This window comes from Glycine soja, chromosome 8 (assembly GCF_004193775.1).
Source record: "Glycine soja cultivar W05 chromosome 8, ASM419377v2, whole genome shotgun sequence".
NCBI lineage: Eukaryota > Viridiplantae > Streptophyta > Magnoliopsida > Fabales > Fabaceae > Glycine > Glycine soja.
In genome coordinates, this window is record NC_041009.1 from 38780865 (window position 1) to 38805305 (window position 24441).

General features: G+C 40.8%; 1 non-coding gene across 1 annotated transcript; it reads left to right on the top strand.

The window, feature by feature from the left end:
* The first annotated feature begins 854 nt into the window (after positions 1-854).
* On the top strand, positions 855-962 carry LOC114424785. Its single transcript, XR_003669085.1, has one exon. It is a non-coding gene; the product is annotated as a small nucleolar RNA R71 (small nucleolar RNA).
* Positions 963-24441: the final 23479 nt, after the last annotated feature.

A 24441-nucleotide genomic window follows, 5' to 3' on the forward strand; every position in this document is an offset into this window, starting at 1 on the left:
TGGCACTGACATTTTTGGGATTTTGGACAGCTTGAGAAGGCAGCTTGTCAGAATTCTGGGACTGTTGTTGATTCAATTGGGTAGCCAATTGTCCCATCTGATTGGTTAAGCTCTGAATGGAGGCTCTGGTCTCTTGCTGAAACTGCATGTTCTGCATAGTCATTTGCCTCACAAGTTCTTCGAGGGAAGGTTGTGGAGGGGCCTCAACTGTTGGCTATTTCTGGGGTTGTTGTTGTTGTTGGATTGGTGGAGGAATGTATGGTCTGCTTGGGCCAGCAGCATTTTGGAAGGAAGGAGCAGGCTGCTGTTGTTGTTGCTGAGGGCTGGACCATCTGAGGTTAGGGTGATTCCTCCATCCAGGGTTGTATCTGTTGCTGGAGAGGTCATAATTGTTCTGCTGTGGTTGATTTTGCTGCTGAGGTTGAGGAGGTCTATTGTAAATATTTGCAGCATAAGCTTCAGGCTGCTCAATTGCTCCAGGTTGCTGCATGGAAGGGCAAAGGTCTGTATGGTGGTCAGCAAAGGAGCACAAACCACAAACCCTTGCGACAGGTACAGATTTCTGATTCAAGGCCAGCTGGGTTACCAAGTTAACCAATGCATCCAGTTTGCCTTCAAGCTTCTTAGTTTTAGATGATGCAGATGGGTTTGTAGCTACCTCATGCACTCCTCTAATGACTATGGCATCATTTCTAGCGCTAAACTGCTGGGAGTTGGAAGCCATCTTCTCAATTAAATTTTTGGCTTCAGCAGGAGTTATGTCTCCAAGGGCTCCACCACTGGCAGCATCTATCATACTTCGCTCCATATTACTGAGTCCTTCATAAAAATATTGGAGAAGAAGCTGTTCTGAAATCTGATGGTGGGGGCAACTGGCACATAGTTTCTTAAATCTCTCCCAGTACTCATACAGGCTCTCTCCACTGAGTTGTCTAATACCTGAGATATCCTTCCTGATAGCTGTGGTCCTGGAAGCAGGGAAATTTTTTCTAAGAATACTCTCTTAAGGTCATCCCAGCTCGTGATGGACCTTGGAGCAAGGTAATACAGCCAGTCCTTTGCCACTCCCTCTAATGAATGAGGAAAAGCCTTCAGAAATATGTGATCCTCTTGGACATCTGGGGGTTTCATGGTGGAGTAGACAATGTGAAATTCTTTCAAATGTTTGTGCGGGTCTTCACCTGCAAGGCCATGAAACTTTGGAAGCAAACGAATCAGTCCAATTTTAAGAACATATGGGACATCCTCATCAGGGTATTGGATGCACAAGCTTTCGTAGGTGAAATCAGGTGCAACCATTTCCCTTAGAGTCCTCTCACGGGGTGGAGGTTGTGCCATGTTCTCAGAATGTGCAAAATCAGAATGTTCAGAATCAGAATGCTCAAAATTATAATGCTCAAGATCAGGATGTTCAAAATCACCAACAACAGAATACACAGATTCTCCAGTTATGGAATGCTCAGAATGATCAAAAGGTATAAAATGATGCCTAACTAATCTGTGAAATGTCCTATCTATCTCAGGATCAAAGGGTTGTAAGTCAGATGGATTGCCTCTAGTCATACACTACATTCAGCATGCACACAACTAGTTGCCTTGTCATGTAAATAAAGGTGTAGGTTTGAACTACAACTACCCTCAAATGATATCCAAATGACTTGAAATTTTGTGAGCAAACTTATAAAATGATGAGAAGATAGCACAAAAAAATTTCAGACAAAAATTCAAAGTCTAACTATGAAAGCTAAAATTGGTAGGTTAAGAAAAATAAGTGAATAAAACTTGAAAAATAAAAAAACTTTTGACAGAATCGCTTTTTTTGGACGATGGAGACCTCAGCCGGCCTATGGCGGGCTGTCATGGCGTAGGAAATTTTTTTCTACCCCAAATGCATATATAATAGTTGCGATTCTGATAACCGGAGCAAAAGTTATGGCCGTTTGAAGTTTTGACTAACACAAAATTTGCTAGTTTTTTGGAACTTTCAAATCTGACCAAACTAAAGTCTCTAGCTATTTTTCCCACAAAATATGGATTAAAAGAAGTTACCACAAAAAAATTCAGCCAAAAATAACAACCCTAGCTACTAAAACAAAAAATCACAAATAATTCAGCATGGGTGGTCGCTAAAATCCGTCGCTAAGGGATTTCTACTACTACTTTGGTTTGCCGCAAGCAGAAATAGTCGCTAAGTCCGTCGCAAAACACTATTCATAGCAAAACACCCAAAACTGAAACAGGGGAAGCGCTTAATGGGAAAACTGAAACAGAACACACATTAAACAAAATACCAGGACACTAAACAACACTAACACACATACTAACACAATACTAACAATTAAACATAAAACACGAAAAGATTAAACACACAACACTAGCTAGCTATTATGAACCTTTGGACACTGCTCCCCGGCAATGGCGCCAAATTTGATCGAGGCCGTACCCGAATCAAATAAACATGAAAATGCAGTAACTAGGAAGTGATCCTAGGTCGTTTCCCAACGAGCAGTGACAAACCAAATGTTCATAATATACTTGCAGTAACAGTAACGATTAGGGGGGGTTTGGTTGTTTGGTAATTAAAGAGCAGAACAAGTAAATTGGAATACGAAACTACTAATATTAGAAACAGGTTGTTTCCTCTGATTCAGAAGCCATTCTCTTATCCTGGGTTATTGAGAATTCGTCCCTAACAGTCAACCACTTAATCCAACCATATTTCAATTTACTAAGCGAAAATCAACTTAGGGTTTTCAATACGTGATTAGGCACCACATACACCAGTTAGCCCTTCGTCCATTAAGCATGAACGCAAGTTAGGCTCAGAGGCAATTAATCGAACACGAAGCGTGCACTGATTAATATTCACGAAATTGGGATAACTGGTGAAGGGAAAACTTCCAGGAAACCACATTACAAGCGAAACCTCAAAGAGAGTTGGGCTTCATCCTCAAAAGGAAACAACACCAGAAAATCTAGCCTTCCATGGATTCAAACAGAAAACGCAAATGAAACATGAAGCAGAAACGTAAATGAACAGAAACGTAAATGAAAGTAGAAGAAGAAGCAAGAATGAACTCGTAATTAGAAGCAGAAAATGGAAATTTGCATTAAGAACGAAAACCGTAACAAGGGAACAGAAAAATGTGAAAACCTAAAACCAAAGCTCTGAATAAGAAAATAGCATCACATAATGTCTTGCACGAATCCCAAGGCTGCTATTTAAAAAGAGTCACTCAAAGTCACTGGGCCCTATTACAATACTCTGGCCCAAAACGAAATAAACACTGAACAACATAAAATAAAATTGCGAAATTTCCTAATTAGAAATTAACTAAGGTAAGCGCTGCTTTATTTGCCCTCTTCAAGTCCATAACCAAAATCCGGATTAAGCCCAATGTTTCATTAATTCCTGAAATTAGATTAAAAACATCAAATTAGCTAAATGAGCCCAAATAATAAAACTGCCTGATTAATTTACAATTAAGACCAATCAGTAATTAAAATGGTGCAAAAAGGGTTTAGAAAATAGAAGAAAATGATGGCACATCAGACACTCAGTCACTGTGCTTTGTACTTACCGAACAGGCCATTAACCTAACTTAGCATAGTTAGCTTTCTTTTTCTTAACGACAAGAAAAACTTTAAATTTGGGGGAGTTTGATAATTGATGTGCATAAGTAGATTATGTAATTAAAACATATAATGATTAGCAAAATTCTCCCATTTTTATGGTTTCTTTTTGTGGAAATCATTGGAATTTCTTCATCCTTTGAATTTTCGTGCAGTAGGTGCCTTAAATTGCGAACTCATACTATTTTGTTGGTTTTTATTTTGCAGATATTTAGGCAATGGATAGAGAGAGAATTTGAAGCTTGATGGTTCATGCTCAATGCGTCAGGCTCGCTTAGCGAGCTGTCGTTGCTTAGCGCAAAGAAGTAGCATAGAGAATTTGTAGTTAGGCGAAGGAACCCTTAGCGCACATGGCACGCTTAGCACCCAGCCACTTACTCAGGGTTAAAGTGCTTTCCTGGATGTAGGTGATAACTAGAGTATTATTAAATAGAGAAAAATTAACCAAATTCCATCAAGAGAAATTTCGGTAGGGAGCCCCCAACATAATCAACTCCTGCATTTGCTTTTTGTCATCAATTTCAGTGTTTGTTTTCTTTACTCAATTTTAGTTTAAAATCACATCATCGTCTACTTTTCAAACAAAAATGATTTACTTAGTATTTCTCCAATTCATTCATTGATTGCACACAAACTGAATATGCATTAGCTTGAGCACAAAAAAAATCCCTGCGGAAATGATACTCAGTCTTACCATTTTAGAATACTACTTGAACGAATTGGTGCACTTGCCAATGAGTTAACATTTTTATATTCAAATCAAATCAGCATAGAAAAATTTGTTCTTTTATCAAGTCCACACAAAAACATCTGAATTCATTTGGTATTTGGTATCCTTTTGTTTTCACAAAAAAATTCAAAACAATAAATAAGGTAATAAAGTAGTGAAATTTAATACAAAGCGATAAATAAATATAAAGACAAGTTCACGAATTTTTGAAGATCAAGGCTGAGGAGCTCAGTCTTCTTGATAATCATGGTTAAGGAGCTCAGTCTTCTCCAATGAAATAATCAACATGATCTACCATGTCTTCATCCTCCTTCTGAAAAATAAGCATGTTCCCAGGCCATGCAATGATAGCTCTAACAAAACAAATTAGAGATTCAAAAACATAATTCGTGAATGAAGACTCAAAAGTAAGTTTCAAACATATAAGACATAAGATTAAAGTAACACAAATTAAGACCAGGTTTAAAAACACTAGGTTGCCTCCCAAGAGCACTTCTTTAACGTCTTTTAAGTTGGGCGTTATTGTTGTGGCTGAGGCTCCACTGTTTCATCATCCACAATTATGTTCTTCTTTGTAAGCAAATCCTTCATGAATTTAGCATATGTTGGCATCTACTCTAACGCCTAAAAAAAAAAGGAATGTTAATATGCATTTGTTTAAATATATCTATAAAACGCTTGTATTGCCTTTTCTTATCTTTCTTTGACAGAGCATGTGGATAAGGAAGATGCTCAATTGGTGGATGATTTACTATAGATTTACTTTTATTAGTGGTTTGTTCATTTGATTTCTTCTTTTCTTCTTCACTTACCACTTTTTCACTAGTCACCACATCATCATTTTTCTCGTTTTCCTTTTCAACTCATTCTTTATTCTTTTTCTCATTATTATCCTTCAAACCAACCACAGTCCCCCACCTTGTTGTAATTAAATTACAATGTTCCTATTGGTTGACCTGTGTGGTTGCTGAGAAAGATCCACTTCCATGTTCAGATAGCTATTTTTACAGTTGTCCAACTTGAACTTCTAGATCTTTAATAGAAGCATCAATGTTCTTCTGGATTGTGATGGATACCTGCATAAATTATGTTAAAGTATCTTCCATCTTTGAAATTATATCTGCTAAGCTTGCTGTTTGATGTGTCATTATTTTCTCCTATTTCTTAACCCTTTTGGTCACCATTTTAATTACTGATTAGCCTTAATTGTCAAATTAATTATGCAGTTTTATCATTTGGGCCTACTTGACTAATTTTGTGTTTTTAATTTAATTTCAGGAGAAATATAAGCCATTGGGCTTGAATCCGGAATTGGGCTTGGACATGAAGAGAGCAGACAATTTTATTTTATCAAATCTTATCTTATCCAGATTTTATTTCGTCCAGATTTTATTTCATCTAATCTTATCTTATCTTGTCCAGATTTTATTTTATTCCATTTATGGGCTTGGACTTAAAACAGATTTGTAAGCTTTGAGGCTGAGGACCTATATAACAACACCAGGGTTTTAGTTTAGGGTTTGGAGAGTTTTTTTGGATAGGAGAATAATTCTAGGGTTTTAGAATTCCAGTTTTTACTGTTCATGCGCATTGTTCACGTAGAATAAAATTTGTTTTTTGCAATTTTGTTTTTGCTTCAATCAACAATTTCGTTTTCTACTAATTAATGGAAGACTAAGTCTCCAGCGTTGTTTTCTCTTGAGGATCAAGCACAACTCTCTTTAAGGTTTTGTTATTACTATTAAATTCTGATAAGTTTTTCCTCTTCACCAATTACTCTGCATTTGTTGCTATTAATCCATTCAATCTTAGTGCTTGATTAATTGTCTCTGTGCTTAATTTACATTCATGCTTAATGATCAGTTTTGTTCATGATTAATTGGTGTATGTGTTGCTTAATCACATAATGACAGCCTTATGTTAATTTTCACTTAGTAATTTAATTTAGGGTTGGATTAAGTGGTTGAACTGGTTAGGGATAAATCCTCGTAACCTAGGATAAGAGGCTTGCTTGTGAATCAAGGGGAAACAACATGTTTTAATTCTGTTATTTTCTAATTAAAATTTGTTTGCTGTTTAAATTACAAAAACAAACAACCCCCTCCCCCCAATTCGTTACTGCTTTATTACTATCTGTTATGAATGTTTGGTTGACCATTGCTCATTGGCAGACGACCTAGGATCACTTTCTAGATACTACATTTTTAATATTTATTTGATTCGGGTACGACCTCGATCAAATTTGGCACCGTTGCCAGGGAGCAGTGGGTCAAAGGTTCATAATAGTGTTTAATTTTTTTGTGTGTAGCTATGTCGTTTAGGTTGTGAGTGTGTGTTGTTTTGTTTTGTGTAGCTTTCTATTTTGCATTTCAGTCGCATTTCCTGTTTAGCGACTGTTTCAACTTTGTGTTTTGCTTTGAACAATGATTAGCGACTGGGAACTAGCAACTGATTTTGCAATTTAATTGATGATTTTTGTTTTGATAGTTAGAGTTGTTATTTTTGGCTGATTTTTTGTGTGGTAGTTTCTTTTGATCCATATTTTGTGTGAAAAATACCAAGAGCACTTGGTGCGGTTGAATTTGAGAGACACAAAAATTTTGGGAACAAGTTTTTAGCAAAACTTAAAATGGCCATAACTTTTGCTCCAGGTATCAGAATGACTATTATTATATATGCATTTGGGGTAGAAAAAAATTTCCCGTATTGTGGCAACCCGCTTTAGCTGGTTGGGGTCTCCCAAACTCGAAAAATCAGCTGTTTACTAAGTGTTTTTTTTCAAGTATTATTGTCCTATTTTTCTAAACTTTGCTTAGGTAGTTTTCATAGTTAGACTTTGAATTTTTGTTTGAAATTTTTTGTTCTATCTTTTCATGATTTTAAGGTGTTGCTCACAAAATTTCAGCTCATTTGGATATTGTTTGACTATAGTTGTAGTTTTACCCCCTTGTTAGGTGCTTGTTTGAGAACACATTATTTGATGCATATAGTGCTTGACTAGGGGCAATCCAAGTGATTTACAACCCTTTGATCCTAAAATAGATAGAACCTTTCATATATTAGTTAGGAATAGTGTGCATCCTGATCATTCTGTGCATTTCGAGCATTTTGAGCATTCTGTTGCTAGTGATTCTGAATATTCTGATTTTGAGCATTTGGCTGTTAATTTTCATACTGAGAACATGGCTCAACCTCCACCTCATGAGAGGACTCTTAGGGAGATGGCTGCACCTGATTTCACTTATGAAATCTTGTGCATTCAATATCCTGATGAGGGTGTTCCATATGTTCTTAAGACTGGACTAATACATTTGCTGCCCAAGTTTCATGGTCTTGTAGGTGAAGATCCTCATAATCATCTTAAGGAGTTCCATATTGTTTGTTCCACCATGAAGCCCCCTGATGTCCAGGAAGATCATATATTTCTAAAGGCTTTTCATCATTCTCTGGAGGGAGTGGCAAAAGATTGGCTATACTACCTTGCTCCCAGGTCCATTTTCAGTTGGGATGACCTTAAGAGGGTGTTCTTGGAGAAATTCTTCCCTGCATCTAGGACCACTACCATCGGCAAAGACATTTCAGGCATCAGGAAACTTAGTGGAGAGAGCTTGTATGAGTACTAGGAAAGATTCAAGAAATTATGTGCAAGCTGTCCTCACCACTAAATTTCTGAGCAACTCATTCTTCAATATTTCTATGAGGGACTTAGCAACATGGAGAGGAGTATGATTGATGCTGCCAATGGTGGAGCCCTTGGTGATATGACACCTGCTGAGGCTAGGAATTTGATTGAGAAGATGACTTCCAACTCCCAACAATTCAGTGCAAGAAATGATGCTATTGTCCTTAGAGGAGTCCATGAGGTGGCCACAGATTCATCTTCATCTACTGAAAATAAAAAGCTTGAGGGAAAAATTGATGCCTTGGTCAACCTAGTAACTCAGCTTTCCATGAATCAGAAATCTGCACCTGTTGCAAGAGTCTGTGGTCTATGTTCTTCTGCAGATCACCATACAGATCTCTGTCCTTCTTTGCAGCAATCTGGAGTCAATGAGCAACCTGAAGCTTATGCTGCAAACATTTATAATAAACCCCCTCAGCAGCAAAACCAACAACAATAGAATAATTATGATCTTTCAAGCAACAGATACAATCCAGGTTGGAAGAATCATCCAAATATGAGATGGGTAAGTCCTCCACAACAACAACAGCTTGTCCCTCCTTTCCAGAATGTTGCTGGTCCAAGCAAGCCATATGTTCCTCCTCCAATACAGAGCAACAACAACAGTAGTCACAACAAAGACAACAAGCAACTAGGGCTCCTCCTCAACCTTCCTTAGAAGAGTTAGTGAGGCAAATGACCATCCAGAATATGCAATTTTAGCAAGAGACAAGAGCCTACATTCAGAGTCTGACAAATTAGATGGGGCAGATGGATACTCAGTTGAACCAAGCTCAGTCCCAAAATTCTGACAAATTGCCTTCACAAACTGTGCAGAATCCAAGAAATGTCAGTGCCATCACCTTGAGGTCTAGCAACCAAATTCAAGTGCCTCCAACAGTAGCAGCACCTGCACCTGAACCTGTCAGGCTTCATTCTACACCTGAAAAAGAGGATAAGATAATTGCACAAAAGAGAAAGCTTCCTAACAAAAAATTTCATGCAGGTGGACGTTCTACTAGTAATTCTGACTTGCAGCAACCTCCTATCCCACTTCCATTTCCACCTAGAGTAATTCCAAACAAAAAGATGGAAGAAGTGGATAAGGAGATCTTGGAGACCTTCAGGAAAGTAGAGGTGAACATACCTCTGCTGGATGCCATCAAGCAGATTCCAAGATATACCAAGTTTCTAAAGGAGTTATGCACCCACAAAAGGAAGCTCAAAGGCAATAAAAGGATTAGCATGGGCAAAAATGTGTCAACATTGATAAGTAAATCTGTTCCTCACATTCCTGAGAAATGTAAGGACCCAGGTACTTTTTGTATACCTTGCATTATTGGGAACAATAAATTTGAGAATGTCATGCTAGATCTAGGAGCATCAGTTAGTGTCATGCCTCTGTCCATTTACAATTCTTTATCTCTTGGACCTTTGCAATCTACAGATGTGGTGATTCATTTGGCAAATAGATGTGTTGCTTACCCCGCAGGTTTCATAGAGGATGTGCTGGTTCGGGTTGGTGAACTTATTTTTCCTGTTGATTTTTATGTTCTTAATATGGAAGAGGGATTTTCCCATGGTCAGTTCCAATTATTTTAGGCAGGCCATTTATGAAAACAGCCTGAACCAAGATAGATGTTTATGCTGGCACATTGTCTATGGAATTTGGTGATATTGTTGTTCATTTTAACATTCTTGATGCCAGAAAACATCCATCTAAGGATCATTCTGTTTTTCGTGCTGTGATAATCTGAATCTGAGTTTGAATTTGATCATGTATCTGATTTTTATGCTGAGAGTGAATTTGAATTTGAGTTTGGTTCTGATTTTCTGGGTGTTGTACCTCTTGATGTTGATTTTTTAGAGTCAGAATGCACAAACCATGTTGCAGAAAGTACATACACTTCTGACTTGCTTTATGAGGTACAGGCTGAGGAACCTTCTTCTTCTACTACCCTAGTTCCTCCCACTGTTCAGCAACCATCCACACCAGAGTTGAAGCCCTTACCAGCAACCCTCAAATATACTTACTTGGAGGACAAGGAAAAATTTCTAGTGATCATCTCTGCCTCCCTTGCTGCTGAGAAAAAGGAGAAGTTGTTGCTAGTTCTCAATAAGCACAAGAAAGCCATTGGATGGACTTTAGCAGACATTCCTGGTATTAGCCCATCTACCTGCATGCATAGGATACTTTTAGAGGATGGAGCTAAGCCAGTGAGGCAGCCACAACGGCAACTCAACCCTGTTATTCTAGATGTGGTGAAAAAGGAAGTGACCAAGCTCTTACAAGTTGGAATCATCTACCCCATTTCTGACAGCCAGTGGGTGAGTCCAGTCCAAGTGGTTCCTAAGAAGACAGGCCTCACAGTGATCAATAATGAAAGGGACGAGCTTATCCCCACAAGAGTGTAGAACAGCTGGCGAGTCTGCATTGATTATAGGAGGCTGAACCAGGTAACCAAAAAAAGATCATTTTCCCCTGCCATTCATTGATCAAATGCTTGAGTGCTTGGCGGGTAAGTCTCATTATTGTTTACTTGATGGTTTTTCTGGTTATTAACAAATTCATATTGCTCCTGAGGATCAAGAAAAGACCACATTCACCTGTCCCTTTGGTACTTTTGCCTATAGGAGGATGCCCTTTGGCCTATGCAACACCCCTGGTACCTTCCAGTGGTGTATACTTAGCATTTTCAGTGATTTTTTAGAGAGTTGCATAGAGGTGTTTATGGATGATTTTACTGTTTATGGATCCTTTTTTATGCATGTTTGGATAGCCTAGATAGAGTTCTTAATAGGTGCACTGAAACTAACCTTGTGCTGAATTTTGAAAAATGTCACTTCATGGTAAAACAAGGTATAGTTTTAGGGCATATCATTTCCAGTAGGGGCATGGAGGTAGACCCTGCAAAAATAGTTGTTATTTCACAATTGCCTTACCCCTCTTGCGTGCGAGAGGTTCGTTCTTTTCTTGGTCATGCAAGGTTTTATAGGCGCTTTATCAAGGATTTTAGCAAAGTGGCCCTTCCACTATCCAATCTACTGCAAAAGGAGGTGGAGTTTGGTTTTGATGACCGGTGCAAAGAGGCTTTTGATTGCCTCAAGCGTGCGGTGACTACCACCCTTATCATTCAGGCACCTGATTGGACAGCCCCATTTGAGCTAATGTGTGATGCATCCAATTACCCATTGGGGGCTGTCCTTGTTCAAAAGATTGATAAGCTGCCTCGGGTAATCTACTATGCTTCCAAAACTTTGAATGCTTCCCAAGCAAATTACACTACCACAAAGAAGGAGCTATTAGCGATAGTTTTTGCTCTTGAGAAATTTCATTCATATTTACTTGGTACTCGTGTTATTGTTTATACTAACCATGCAGCTTTGAAGTACCTGTTGAAGAAGGCTGAATCAAAGCCTAGATTGATCAGGTGGATGCTTTGGCTCCAAGAGTTTGATTTGGAGATCCGTGATCAGAGTGGTGCACAGAACCTCATGACTGACCACCTGAGTAGGATTGAGCGTGTGTCTGAGGACTCACTCATTCGAGATGATTTTCCGGATGACCATTTGTACATTCTGTATAGTATTTCTGATTCCTTCCCCACTCCTTGGTTTGCTAATATCGTGAATTATTTGGTTGCTTTTATTTTTCCTCCCTTAGCATCTTGTCATACCCTAATTTCATCCGGGGACCATCCGTTATTTGGGATGCAACCCTTGTTTAACCACTTTGAGGTACTTGGCACCCATCGTTAGGCAATCCGTGAAGTTTTGTGACATGCCGGTGTAGAAGCAAAGCTTCATGGTGAATCAAAGGTGATTCAAAGGTGTTTTGATGATAACAAAAGATGATGACAAAGGTGATGACAAAAAGCTCAAAGATCAATCAAAGAACAACTCAAGTGAATCAAGATCAATCAAAGAACAACTCAAGTGAATCAAGAACAATTCATGAGTTCAAGATAAAAATCAAGAAGAATTCAAGACTCAAGAAGAAAGTTTAGAGTCAAGAATCAAGATTCAAGGTTCAAGATCTCAAGAATCAAGAATCAAGAATCAATAGAAGGCTTAATCAAGATAAGTATGAAAAGTTTTTCTCAAAAATTGAGTAGCACATGATTTTTCTCAAAACATGTTTACCAAAGAGTTTTACTCTCCGGTAATCGATTACCAGATTGTTGTAATCGATTACCAGTATTAAAATTATTTTGAAAAAGTTTTCAAATTGAATTTACAACGTTCCAATTAATTTGAAAAAGTTGTAATCGATTACCAGTGGCTTTGAACGTTGAAATTCAAATTCAAATGTGAAGAATCACATCCTTTCACATAAAAGCTTTGTGTAATCGATTACCAGTGATTGTTTCTGAATAAATCAAAAGATGTAACTCTTCAAAAGGTTTTTGACTTTTTTTCAAATTGGTTTTAAGTTTTTCTAAAAAAGTTATAACTCTTCTAAATGGTTGTCTTGGCCGGGACATGAAGAGTCTATAAAAGCAAGGCTTTGATTTGCTTTTCAATACACTTTTTACACTTATTCATACAATCCTTTACAAGCCTTGAATCTCTTTGAAATTCTTCTTCTTCTTTGTACCAAAAGCTTTCTGAAGTTTTCTGGTTTTCCAAACCTTGAAAACTTGTGCTATTCATCTTTTCATTCTCTTCTCCCTTTGCCAAAAAGAATTCTTCAAAGACTAACCGCCTGAATTCTTTTTGTCTCTCTCTTCTCCCTTTTCCAAAAGAACAAAGGACTAATCGCCTGAATTCTTTTGTCTCTCCCTTCTCCCTTGTCAAAGAATTCAAAACGACACAGTCTGAGAATTCTTTTGATTCTTCCCATTCCCTTATACAAAAGTGTTCAAAGGACTAACTGCCTGAGAATTCTTTTGTATCCCCATTCACAAAGTATCAAAGGTTTAACCGCCTGAGATCTTTGTCTTAACACATTGGAGGGTACATCCTTTGTGGTACAAGTAGAGGGTACATCTACTTGGGTTGTTGACTGAGAACAAGAGAGGGTACATCTCTTGTGAATCAGTTATAGTGGAGGGTACATCCACTAGGTTCAAAGAGAACAAGGGAGGGTACATCCCTTGTGGATCTTTGCTTGTAAAAGGATTTTTACAAGGTTGAAAGAAATATCAAGGACCGCAGGTCGCTTGGGGACTGGATGTAGGCACGGGTTGTTGCCGAACCAGTATAAAAACTCTTGTGTGTTTGTTTCCTTCTTCCCTACTCTTTTACTTTCCGCTGTTCATTTAATTTCCGCTTTTACTTTCTGTTAAGTTTCTCTTCTACTCCTCATTCTCTTAACAATTTAGTAAAAGCCTTAGAAGAGTAATTTTTTAATTAGTAAAGGTTTAGGAATAATTAATTCAACCCCCCCCTTAATTATTCTGAGGCCACTCGATCCAACAGCCGGAAGTCAAAAGAAAGTATTGTTGCACAATTCGTGAAGTTCCGTGACATGCCGGAAGTCAAAAGGAGGTGTTAATGCACAATCCGTAAGGTTCTGTAACATTCCGAAAGCCAAAAAATGGATGATTACGTAATCCGTAAGGTTCCGTGACATTACGGAAAGAAAACAAGTATCGTTACGAAATTCGTAAAGTTTCATAACGTTATGGAAAAAGAATCATTAAAAAAGGCAGGGGGTGTATTTAGTAAACAGGGGGTGCAAATAGCAACCAGACCCACTTGGGCCTTCCAGGAAGTTCCCCAGAAGGCACCAGCAACCTAGCTCGCCTGGGCAAGCTTGGTGGCAAGCTTCTCCTTCTTTTCCCTATAAATAGGGGAAGGAGGGAAGAACAAAAATGTTCAACACTCATGGTATCTGAGAATCACTTAAAATTAGTGAGAAAAATTGTTTCTGTGAAGAAAATCCAAGCCGAGGCGCTTCCATAACGCTTCCGAGACGTTTCTGTGGGTGATTTTGCGAAGATTTTCCGTCGTTCTTCGTCGTTCGTCATTCTTCGTTCGTTCTTCATTGTTCTTCGGTTTTCAACCGGTAAGTTCCCGAAATCGAACTTTTCAATTCATTCTATGTGCCCTTAGTGGTCCCCAGTTGTTTCGCGTGCTTTTATTTTTATTTCATTTACTTTCCGTACCCCCTTTTGACGTGCTTTAGTCATTTTTTTAAGTCATTTTCTCCCCTAATAAAAAATAAAATAAATTTCCACCGATCATTCGTATTGTAACACCTTTTAATTTCTGTTAAAATGAAATCTGACCGTTCGGTCATGCTGTAACCACGTTTAAAACCAAAAAAGAGGCAAAATAATAATATAATAATCAAAAAATATCTTTTAGTAAAATAATCAAAAAAATCAATCGGACGTTTTTCTTTGAGATTTTTCTTTCTTAATCGAATTGACTAATAACCAAAGTGAAACTAAGGCTAAAATCAATTCATAAATCAAACTTTTGTCATCACCTAAAAAAGCCATTTTTAAGGTCCAACACCTTAAAATGGTCTTTTCCGCTTTTATTGGTTAAACGTAGATTTCTAAAAAAGCCTAAAATCAACACGTAGTTTTATTACCTCTTGCAAAAATAACAAGAGATCATTAATGGTCCAATGCCTTAATGTTTTCTCTCCTTTCAAAAGAATCGAAATATTGTTTAATGGTCCAACGCCTTAAATGACCTTTCATTCAATAAAAAACATATTTTGGAAAAAAAGATGAAAACAAATTAACCAACGTTTGGTTCTCAAAGAACTACGTAGGTTTGATTTCCTTATCACAATTGAGGGATACGTAGGAGCAAGGGAAACACCTTTTTCGACCACAAAAAGATAAAAAATATAAAAAGGCATAAAAAGACATAAGAACGTAAAAAAGGGAAGATAACACAAATTGAAGTCATGTTTTAAAGGCTGCCGTCCCTTGTGACGGACGTGTGGGGTGCTAATACCTTCCCCGTGCATAAATACAACTCTCGAACCTTTCACTTAAAGTTCATAGACCACGTCTTTTCCGGTTTTTCTGACGTTTTCCTCAAATAAACGTTGGTGGCGACTCCGCGCGTATTCCTTTCTTGGAAGACGCACCCGTGAGTCTTGCGTCGCCCTCCCGCCAAAGGGTAGGTTGCGACACATCTAAAGCTCAAAATGATAAAATTACGAGCGATGCTAAGCATTATATTTGGGATGACCCATATTTATGGAAGTTGTGCAGTGACCAGGTTATTAGGAGATGCATTCCAGACCATGAGATTGACTCGGTCCTGCAATTCTATCATTCTTCCGCACTAGGTGGTCATCTTGGCATACAGAGGACAGCTTGCAAGGTGCTTGACTGCGGTTTCTATTGGCCCACCATCTTCAAGGATGCGTGGAGAATCTGTAGCACTTGTGAGCCTTGTCAGAGAGCAAGCAGCTCACTTTCATGGAGATAGCAAATGCCTCAAAAATCCATGTTGTTTTGTGAGGTGTTTGATGTCTGGGGTATAGACTTTATGGGGCCGTTCCCTGTCTCTTTTGGTTTTGTTTATATTCTCCTTGTTGTTGATTATGTTTCAAAATGGGTGGAAGCAAAACCCACCAGAACTAACGATGCTAAGGTTGTTGTGGATTTTGTTAGATCTAATTTGTTGTGTAGGTTTGGAGTCCCTAGAGCCATCGTTAGTGATCAAGGCACCCATTTTTGTAACAGATCCATGTATGCCTTGCTCAAAAAGTATGGGGTCGTACACAGAATTTCCACACCTTACCACCCCCAAACTAATGGGCAGGCTGAGATTTCAAACAGGGAGATAAAAAGGATCTTGGAGAAGATTGTGCAACCGAACAGAAAGGATTAGAGCACCAGGCTGGATGATGCTCTTTGGGGGCATAGGACTGCCTACAAAGCACCCATAGGAATGTCTCCTTATCGGGTTGTCTTTGGCAAGGCATGTAATCTTCCTGTAGAGATAGAGCACAAAGCCTATTGGGCTGTAAAGACCTGCAACTTCTCTATTGGTCAGGCTAGAGAGGAAAGGAAGTTACAACTAAGTGAGCTAGATGAGATCCGTTTACAAGTGTCATACCCTAATTTCGTCCGGGGACCATCTGTTTGTTGGGATGCTACCCTCGCTTGACCACTTCGAGGTACGTGACACCCATCGCTAAGCAATCCGTGACATGTCGGGAGTTGAAAGAAAGTGTTAATGTGCAATCCGTAAAGTTACGTAACATTCCAGATGCCAAAGAAGGGATGATTGTGTAATCCGTAAAGTTTCGTAACATTACAGAAAGAAAACAAGTATCGTTACATAATTCGTAAAGTTCCATAACGTTACGGAAAAAGAATCAACAAAAAAAGGGGCAGAGGGGGTGTATTTAGTAAACAGGGGTGTACAAATAGCAATCAGGCCCACTTGGGCCTTCCAGGATCTTCCAACAGAAGGCGGTGCCTTCTGGTGGAAGCAACCCAGTTCGTCTGGGCGAGCTGGACGGTAACCACCTCCCTCTTTTTCCCTATAAATAGGGGGAGGAGGGCAAAACAAAAATGTTCAACCCTCCTGGAATTTGAGAATCACTTAAAATTAGTGAGAAAAATTGTTTCCGTGAAGAAAATCCAAGCCAAGGCGCTTTCATAACGCTTCCGAGACGTTTCCGTGGGTGATTTCGCGAAGATTTTCCACCGTTCTACATTCGTTCTTCAATCTTCCACCGATAAGTTCCCAAAATCAAACCTTTCAATTCATTCTATGTACCCTTAGTGGTCCCCATTTGTTTCGCGTGCTTTTATTTTTATTTCATTTACTTTCCATACCCTCTTTTGACGTGCTTTAGTCATTTATTTAAGTCATTTCCTCGCCTAATCAAAAATAAAATAAATTTCCACCGATCATTTGAATTGTAACATCTTTTAATTTCTGTTAAAATGAAATTCGACCGTTCTGTCATGCCGTAACCACATTTAAAACAAAAAAAAGGCAAAATAGTAATATAATAATAAAAAATATATATTTTAATAAAATAATCAAAAAATCAAATCGGACGTTTTTCTTTGGGATTTTTCTTTCTTAACCGAATTGACTAATAACCAAAGTGAAACTAAGGCTAAAATCAATTCATAAATCAAGCTTTTGTCATCACCTAAAAAGCCATTTTTAAGGTCCAACGCCTTGAAATGGTCTTTTCCGCTTTTATTGGTTAAACGTGGATTTTTAAAGCCTAAAATCAACACGTAGCTTTGTCACCCCTTTCAAAAAACCAAGAGATCATTAATGGTCTAATGCCTTAATGCTTTCTCTACTTTCAAAAGAATCGAAAGATCGTTTAATGGTCCAACGCCTTAAATGACCTTTCATTCAATCGAAATATATGTTGTAAAAAAGGATAAACACAATTTAACCAACGTTTAGTTCTCGAAGAACTACGTAGGTCTGATTTCCTTACCACAATTGAGGAATATGTAGGAGCAAGGGAAACACCCTTGTCGACCACAAAAAGAAAAAAAATATAAAAGGCACAAAAAGATAGAAGAACGTAAAAAAGGGAAAATAAAACAAATTGAAGTCATGTTTGCACACTTGATTAAAAGGTTGTTGTCCCTTGTGACAGACGCGTAGGGTGCTAATACCTTCCCCGTGCGTAAATACAACTCCCGAACCTTTCACTTAAAGTTCGTAGACCACGTCTTTTTCCGGGTTTTTTTTTCCGACGTTTTCCTCAAATAAACGTTGGTGGCGACTCCGCACATTTTCCTTTCATGGAAGACGCACCTGTGAGTCTCGCTTCGCCCTCCCTCCGAAGGGTAGGTTGCGACAGTTGGCGACTCCACTGGGGACTATTGTTAGAGAGTTAGGCCAATCAATCAGTGTGCTTTCCTTACTATGACTTCCCTTTTGTTCTTTTTCTTTGTCTTTTTCTTGTTCTTGTATATATAAACTCTTTTGATGCTTTTAGTGTGTTTTAAAATGTATGGATAAGGTAAATATTTATTCATTTGATGCACACAAAGACCAACACTATTTGCACACACGGTGAGTTGGAAAAAAGGGCCCTATACCCGGGTTTGTGGGAACATAAGGAGTAGAGGTGAATCTGTGGTCATGCTAGGTCTCCGACTTGCTTGATTACAGTGAACCCTCATCTAGAGTTTTTCTCTTTGATAACATATTGTTGCTAGTAGTCCCTACTGCCACAATATGTTCTTCAAAGGGGATGATACCTCTAGAGACCATCAAGAGAGATATGACCACCTTGGGAATTACCACTAAAACCCTTTTAGCTCCTTCCCATGTAGGTCCCTAAAATAGGGGGCACGAAGCAAACACGCTGCGTGCCATTTTTTACACTGCCATGCATGTAATTCTAAGTGTCATGTACCCCTTTACTTATATTTGTTTGTGGATATTGCCATACTATGTATATCCCTGTGTTGGGCCTTTCGCATATGCATCATGCGTGGGTTTTCGTCTTGATCCCCTCACTTTGGCAAACCAACGGAGAGTCCGTGTCACCTTCTTAAATACATACGTCGGGTGCCGTGCTGCCCCAAACGTTGTATCTAAGAAGGGGACAATTTCTCGGGTTCCCGTATTCATAAATTGCATCTGTGTCATATCCATTTCTTCATGCATTCATCCATTCCACCCATGATAGATGTCGGAGTTTTGATTCGCACTGGGTTTTTGTTTCACTTTAGTAAACATGGGAACAAATCAATCTGGAAAAAGGTTTTATCAAGTCAAGATTAAGGGCCTAGATGTCACCAGCCTTAAGGAGTTGGGGCGATTGATGGGACCTCTCCAAATGCAAGCCTTTCGCAAGGCGTACGGAAAGATTTTAGATTTGACCATAGCGGAGATATTCACGGAAGCCGTTGTATCACTCACCCAATACTATGACCAGCCTTTGAGATGCTTCATGTTTGGAGACTTCCAATTAGTACCGACTGTTGAAGAATTTGAGGAAATTCTAGGATGTGCTCTTGGGGGAAGAAAACCGTATCTTTTCTACAGGTTTCTTCCCTCCTTGAGCAAGATTACGGTTGTGGTCAGGGATTCGGCAAGCGAGTTGGATCGTGTAAAGCAAACTCAAAACGGTGTAGTGGGCCTACCACGGAAGTACATAGAAGGCAAGGCAAGGGATATGGCGAATCAAGAGGAGTGGGTCCCGTTCATGGACGTATTAGCATTGCTAATCTTTGGGGTTGTCCTCTTTCCAAACGTGGACAGTTTGGTGGACCTAGGCGCAATTGATGCTTTCCTTGCATATCACCATAGCAAAGAAAGCCCGGTGGTAGCTATCTTGGCGAACTTATTTGATACATTTGACCAAAGGTGCGAGAAGAGTAGCGCACGGATCATCTGCTGCTTGCCCGCTCTTTGTGTATGGTTGGTTTCGCACCTATTCCAACAAGACATAAGACACCCCTGTCCACTCTGAAGCCATCGCTCGTGTGTCGAAAAGAGAAGAGTAGATTGGGACCAACATTTGGTTGGGATAGGAGGCAGAACGATCAGCTGGTTTCCTCGATGGAAGGAAGGAAAAGAGGGAGTTCTCTTCTCATGTGGGGACTACTCAAACATCCCGTTGATAGGAACGAGGGGTTGCATTAACTACAATCTCGCGCTTGCTATAAGACAGTTAGGGTACCCCCGAGGAGATCCACGGACTTCTCAGCTATTGTCAGCATATGATAGATTTAATGGCCCATATAATTAGAAACTGCTAGGAAGTTTGTATTGTCACTCAGATCTTGACTAGTTATCGGCTTTGAAAGAGCAAATGGCTTCCATGATGGAGGCCATGTTAGGAATGGAACAACTCATGGAGAATAACGTGGCCACTGCTGCCGCTGTTAGTTCGGCTGTTGAAGCAGACCCAACTCTCCCAGCTACTGCACACCATCCTCTCCCAAACGCGGTAGGACGAGAAAGAAGCACATTGGGGCACTCCAGCAACCCCCATTTGGGATACAACCGGGTGGCTTACCCTTATGGATTACCACGTAATTACACGCCACCAGTCATGCGTGATGACACGGGTCATGTCCCTTCCCCCGGGGACTCTTCCAATTCAGCACCCGTACAGCCTAGAGCGCCCGCGCCCATCCAGAGGGAGACCCCAAGCTCCGGCTCCAACCCCGACTCGCCCGGCCGGCAATGCCTACTTTGGCGCTAGTTCCAACGTGATGAGGAACTTTCCCCCAAGGCCAACTCCAGAATTCACCCCGATCTCAATGACGTACGAAGACCTCTTGCCGTCCCTCATCGCCAACCAAATGGTTTTGATATCGCCTGGGAAGATCTACCAACCTCCTTTCTCAAAGTGGTATAACCATGACGCAACTTGCGCATACCATGGGAAAACCCCGGCCACTCTACCGAAAAATGCCTGGCCCTTAAATACAAGGTCCAACATTTGATAGACGCCAGATGGCTGACGTTTCAAGAGGATCGGCCCAACTTGAAAACAAACCCGCTCGCCAATCATGGAGGGGGAGTAGTTAATGTCGTCAAGTCGGGTAGGTCGCGCAGGTCTAAGCCTTTAAAGGACGTGACGACCCCCAGGAAGTTTATCTACGAGGCCCTACAAAAGGGGGGCGTAATTCCCCACAGTGGGCACGGAGAGGATTCCTGTTTGATGCATCCTGGCGAGCTACATAACATGGAAACATGTTTAGTAGTGAAGGACCTGTTGCAACAGATGATAGATCGAGGCCGACTGGAAGTCGGCGATGAGGGGAGTGAGGAGCAACATATATGTATGCAATCCGCAGATGAGAGAAGTTTTGGAAGGCCTAAGCCTATGGTGGTATATTTCACCAGAGACATAGCTCCCCAAACGCCCCGATACCCCTCAGAAATTAAACCTGTTCCGTTTCCATACCGAAACAGCCATGCAGTTCCGTGGAGGTATGCGCCTCCAAGCGAAAGGAAGGAAGAAGCCACCGACATCAGCTCGTTGTCGGCCAAGGTAACCAATATCACGGGGCTGAGCAGTGTGACCCGTAGCGGTCACGTGTTTGCACCCCCTGACCTGCTGACACAAACCGCAAATGTTAAAGGGAAAGCAAAGATAGTGGAAGAACAAAATGACAAAACGATCCTCACTCCGAACGAGGATATTCCAGTGAAAGGTCTTCCAGAGAAAAAGGATGGTTGTGGCAAGAAGGAAGTATCGCTAAAAGAGGCAGGCGAGTTCAAGGTCATTGAGAAGCTCAACAAAACCCCAGCCAGGGTCTCTCTTTTGGAACTACTCATGAGCTTTGACCCTCATCGGGCATTGCTAGTAAAGGTCTTGAACGAAGCTCATGTAGCCCAAGACATCTCCGTAGAAGGCTTTGGAGGACTCGTCAATAACATCACCGCTAACAACTATCTCGCCTTCGCTGAAGAAGAAATCCCTGCCGAGGGGAGAAGGCATAACAGGGCTTTGCATGTGTCAGTCAAATGCATGGACCACGTCGTGGAAAAGGTACTCATCGATAGTGGTTCCAGTTTAAATGTAATGCCCAAAAGCACGTTAGAGAAATTGTCGTTTAATGCTTCCCATCTAAAGCCAAGTTCCATGGTGGTTCGTGCCTTCAACGACACCTGCCGAGAGGTTAGGGGAGAGATGGACCTCCCTGTACAGATAGGCCCCCATACCTATCAGGTTACCTTTCAAGTAATGGATATAAACTCGGCTTACAGTTGTCTTTTGGGACGCCCGTGGATCCACTCGGTGGGGGTCGTTCCCTTTACACTTCACCAAAAACTGAATTTCGTAGTAGAGGGGCATTTGGTTATTGTGTCGAGGGAGGAAGACATCTTAGTAAGTTGCCCATCCTCTATGCCTTATGTGGAAGCCACGAAGGAGTCATGAGAAACAACCTTCCAATCTTTCGAGGTAGTAAGCACTGCCTCCGTAGATTCCTTCTCTGGGCAACCTTGCCTGTCCAATACGGCAATGATGGTGGCCCGGGTGATGTTGGGGAATGGTTACGAGCCCGGAATGGGTTTAGGCAAGAACAACGGCGATAGAACCAGCCTGATAAGCACCAGAGGAAACCGTGGGAAGTTTGGGTTAGGCTATAAACCCACACAAGTGGACATAAGGAAAAGTGTTGCGGGAAGGAAGAGCGGAAGCCAAGGCTCGCAATTGGGACGAAAAATCGAAGAGGGCCCACCCTGCCACATCAGTAGGAGCTTTATAAGCGCGGGTCTAGGACACGAAGGCCAAGTCGTTGTGATATGCGAGGATGACTCTCCGAATGGGTCAGATCTGGTACGACCATGCCCTCCTAGTTTTCGACTAGGAAATTTACGCGACAAGCATAATGTAACCCTTTGTGGCTTTTAAACTCTACGGTTGGGCCTAGGCTTTAGAGTTTCCTTTTGTTAAGGCTTTATGTCTTTTATTCCTGAATTTATAATATAAAGATCTTTCTTCATCTATTCCTGCGTCTCTACCCATTCTCATTCATTTGCATGTTTATTTCTTTACACTAACGCCAAATCCGATGACGAGTCCCTCGAAGGTACTAATACCTGGGACCTGACCATCGATTTCAAGCAAGAAACAGATCAGACGGCGAGTGAAGAGGACGAGGATGTGGGACTTCCCCCGGAGTTGGAAAAGATAGTTGCCCATGAGGACCAAGAGATGGGACCTCATCAAGAAGAGACTGAACTAGTGGACTTAGGAACCGACAATGGGAAAAAGGAAGTAAAGATAGGCACGGGTATGACCGCACCCATCTGTGAAGAATTGATGGCCCTGCTAAAAAACTATCAAGACATCTTTGCCTGGTCATACCAAGATATGCCCGGTTTGAGTTCGAACATCGTACAACACAGATTACCTCTAAATCCTGAGTGTTCCCCGGTAAAACAAAAGCTGAGGAGGATGAAGCCCGAGACATCCTTGAAAATAAAAGAAGAGGTAAAGAAACAATTTGACGTTGGTTTTTTGGCTGTCGCTCGGTACCCAGAATGGGTTGCCAACATTGTACCAGTCCCTAAGAAGGATGGGAAGGTGTGAATGTGTGTAGATTATCGGGACCTGAATTGAGCCAGTCCCAAGGACAAGTTTCCTCTGGCGCACATCGATATCCTCGTGCATAATACGGCCAATTTCGCTTTGTTTTCCTTCATGGATGGGTTCTCCAGTTACAATCAGATAAAAATGGCGCCGGAGGATATGGAAAAGACTACCTTCGTCACCCTGTGGGGGACGTTCTGTTATAAGGTGATGTCCTTTGGAATTAAGAACGCCAGGGCAACTTATCAACGAGCTATGGTTGCTTTGTTCCATGATATGATGCACCGAGAAATCGAGGTCTATGTGGACGACATAATTGCCAAGTCTAAAATCGAGGAGGAACACCTTGTCAACTTGCGGAAGTTGTTCGAAAGGCTTAGGAAATATCAATTGAGGTTAAACCCCGCTAAGTGCACCTCTGGGGTCAAGTCAGGGAAATTGCTAGGTTTCATTGTAAGCCAAAAAGGGATAGAGGTGGACCCCGAAAAGGTGAAAGCCATCCTTGAGATGTCAGAACCCCATACTGAGAGGCAGGTCTGAGGTTTCCTGGGGCGTTTGAACTACATTGCCAGATTCATATCACAGCTCACCGCTATCTGTGAGCCGTTGTTCAAACTATTACACAAAAACCAATCCGTCCGCTGGAATGAGGATTGTCAAGAGGCATTTGGAAGGATCAAACAGTGTCTCATGAACCCTCCCGTGCTTATGCCGCCGATACCCAGAAGGCCTCTCATCTTGTATATGACAATTTTGGACGAATTGATGGGATGTATGTTGGGGCAACATGACGAGTCCGGGAAGAGAGAGCGCGTTGTCTACTACTTAAGTAAGAAGTTCACGGCCTGTGAAATGAACTACTCCCTGCTCGAAAGAACGTGTTGTACTTTAGTCTGGGCGTCCCACCGTCTAAGACAATACATGCTGAGTCATACCACCTGGTTGATATCCAAGATGGACTCGGTTAAGTACATCTTTGAGAAGCCTGCTTTCACAGGGCAGATCGCCCGGTGGCAGGTTTTGCTATCTGAGTTTGATATAGTCTACGTCACCCAAAAGGCGATAAAAGGAAGCGCCTTGGCAGATTATTTGGCTCAGCAGCCTCTCAACAACTATCAACCCATGCATCCCGAGTTCCCGGATGAGGACATCATGGCCTTGTTTGAGGAAAAGCTGGACAAGGACCGGGACAAGTGGATTGTGTGGTTTGATGGAGCGTCAAACGTTCTAGGCCATGGCATTAGGGTAGTATTGGTCTCTCTGGACAATCAATGTATACCTTTCACAGCCAGGCTGGTGTTCGACTGCACCAACAATATGGCTGACTATGAAGCGTGCGCCCTGGCCGTCCAGGCAGCAATTGACTCCAATGTCAAGCTACTTAAGGTGTACAGGGACTTAGCACTAGTGATTCACCAGTTGAGAGGGGAATGGGAAACTAGAGACCCC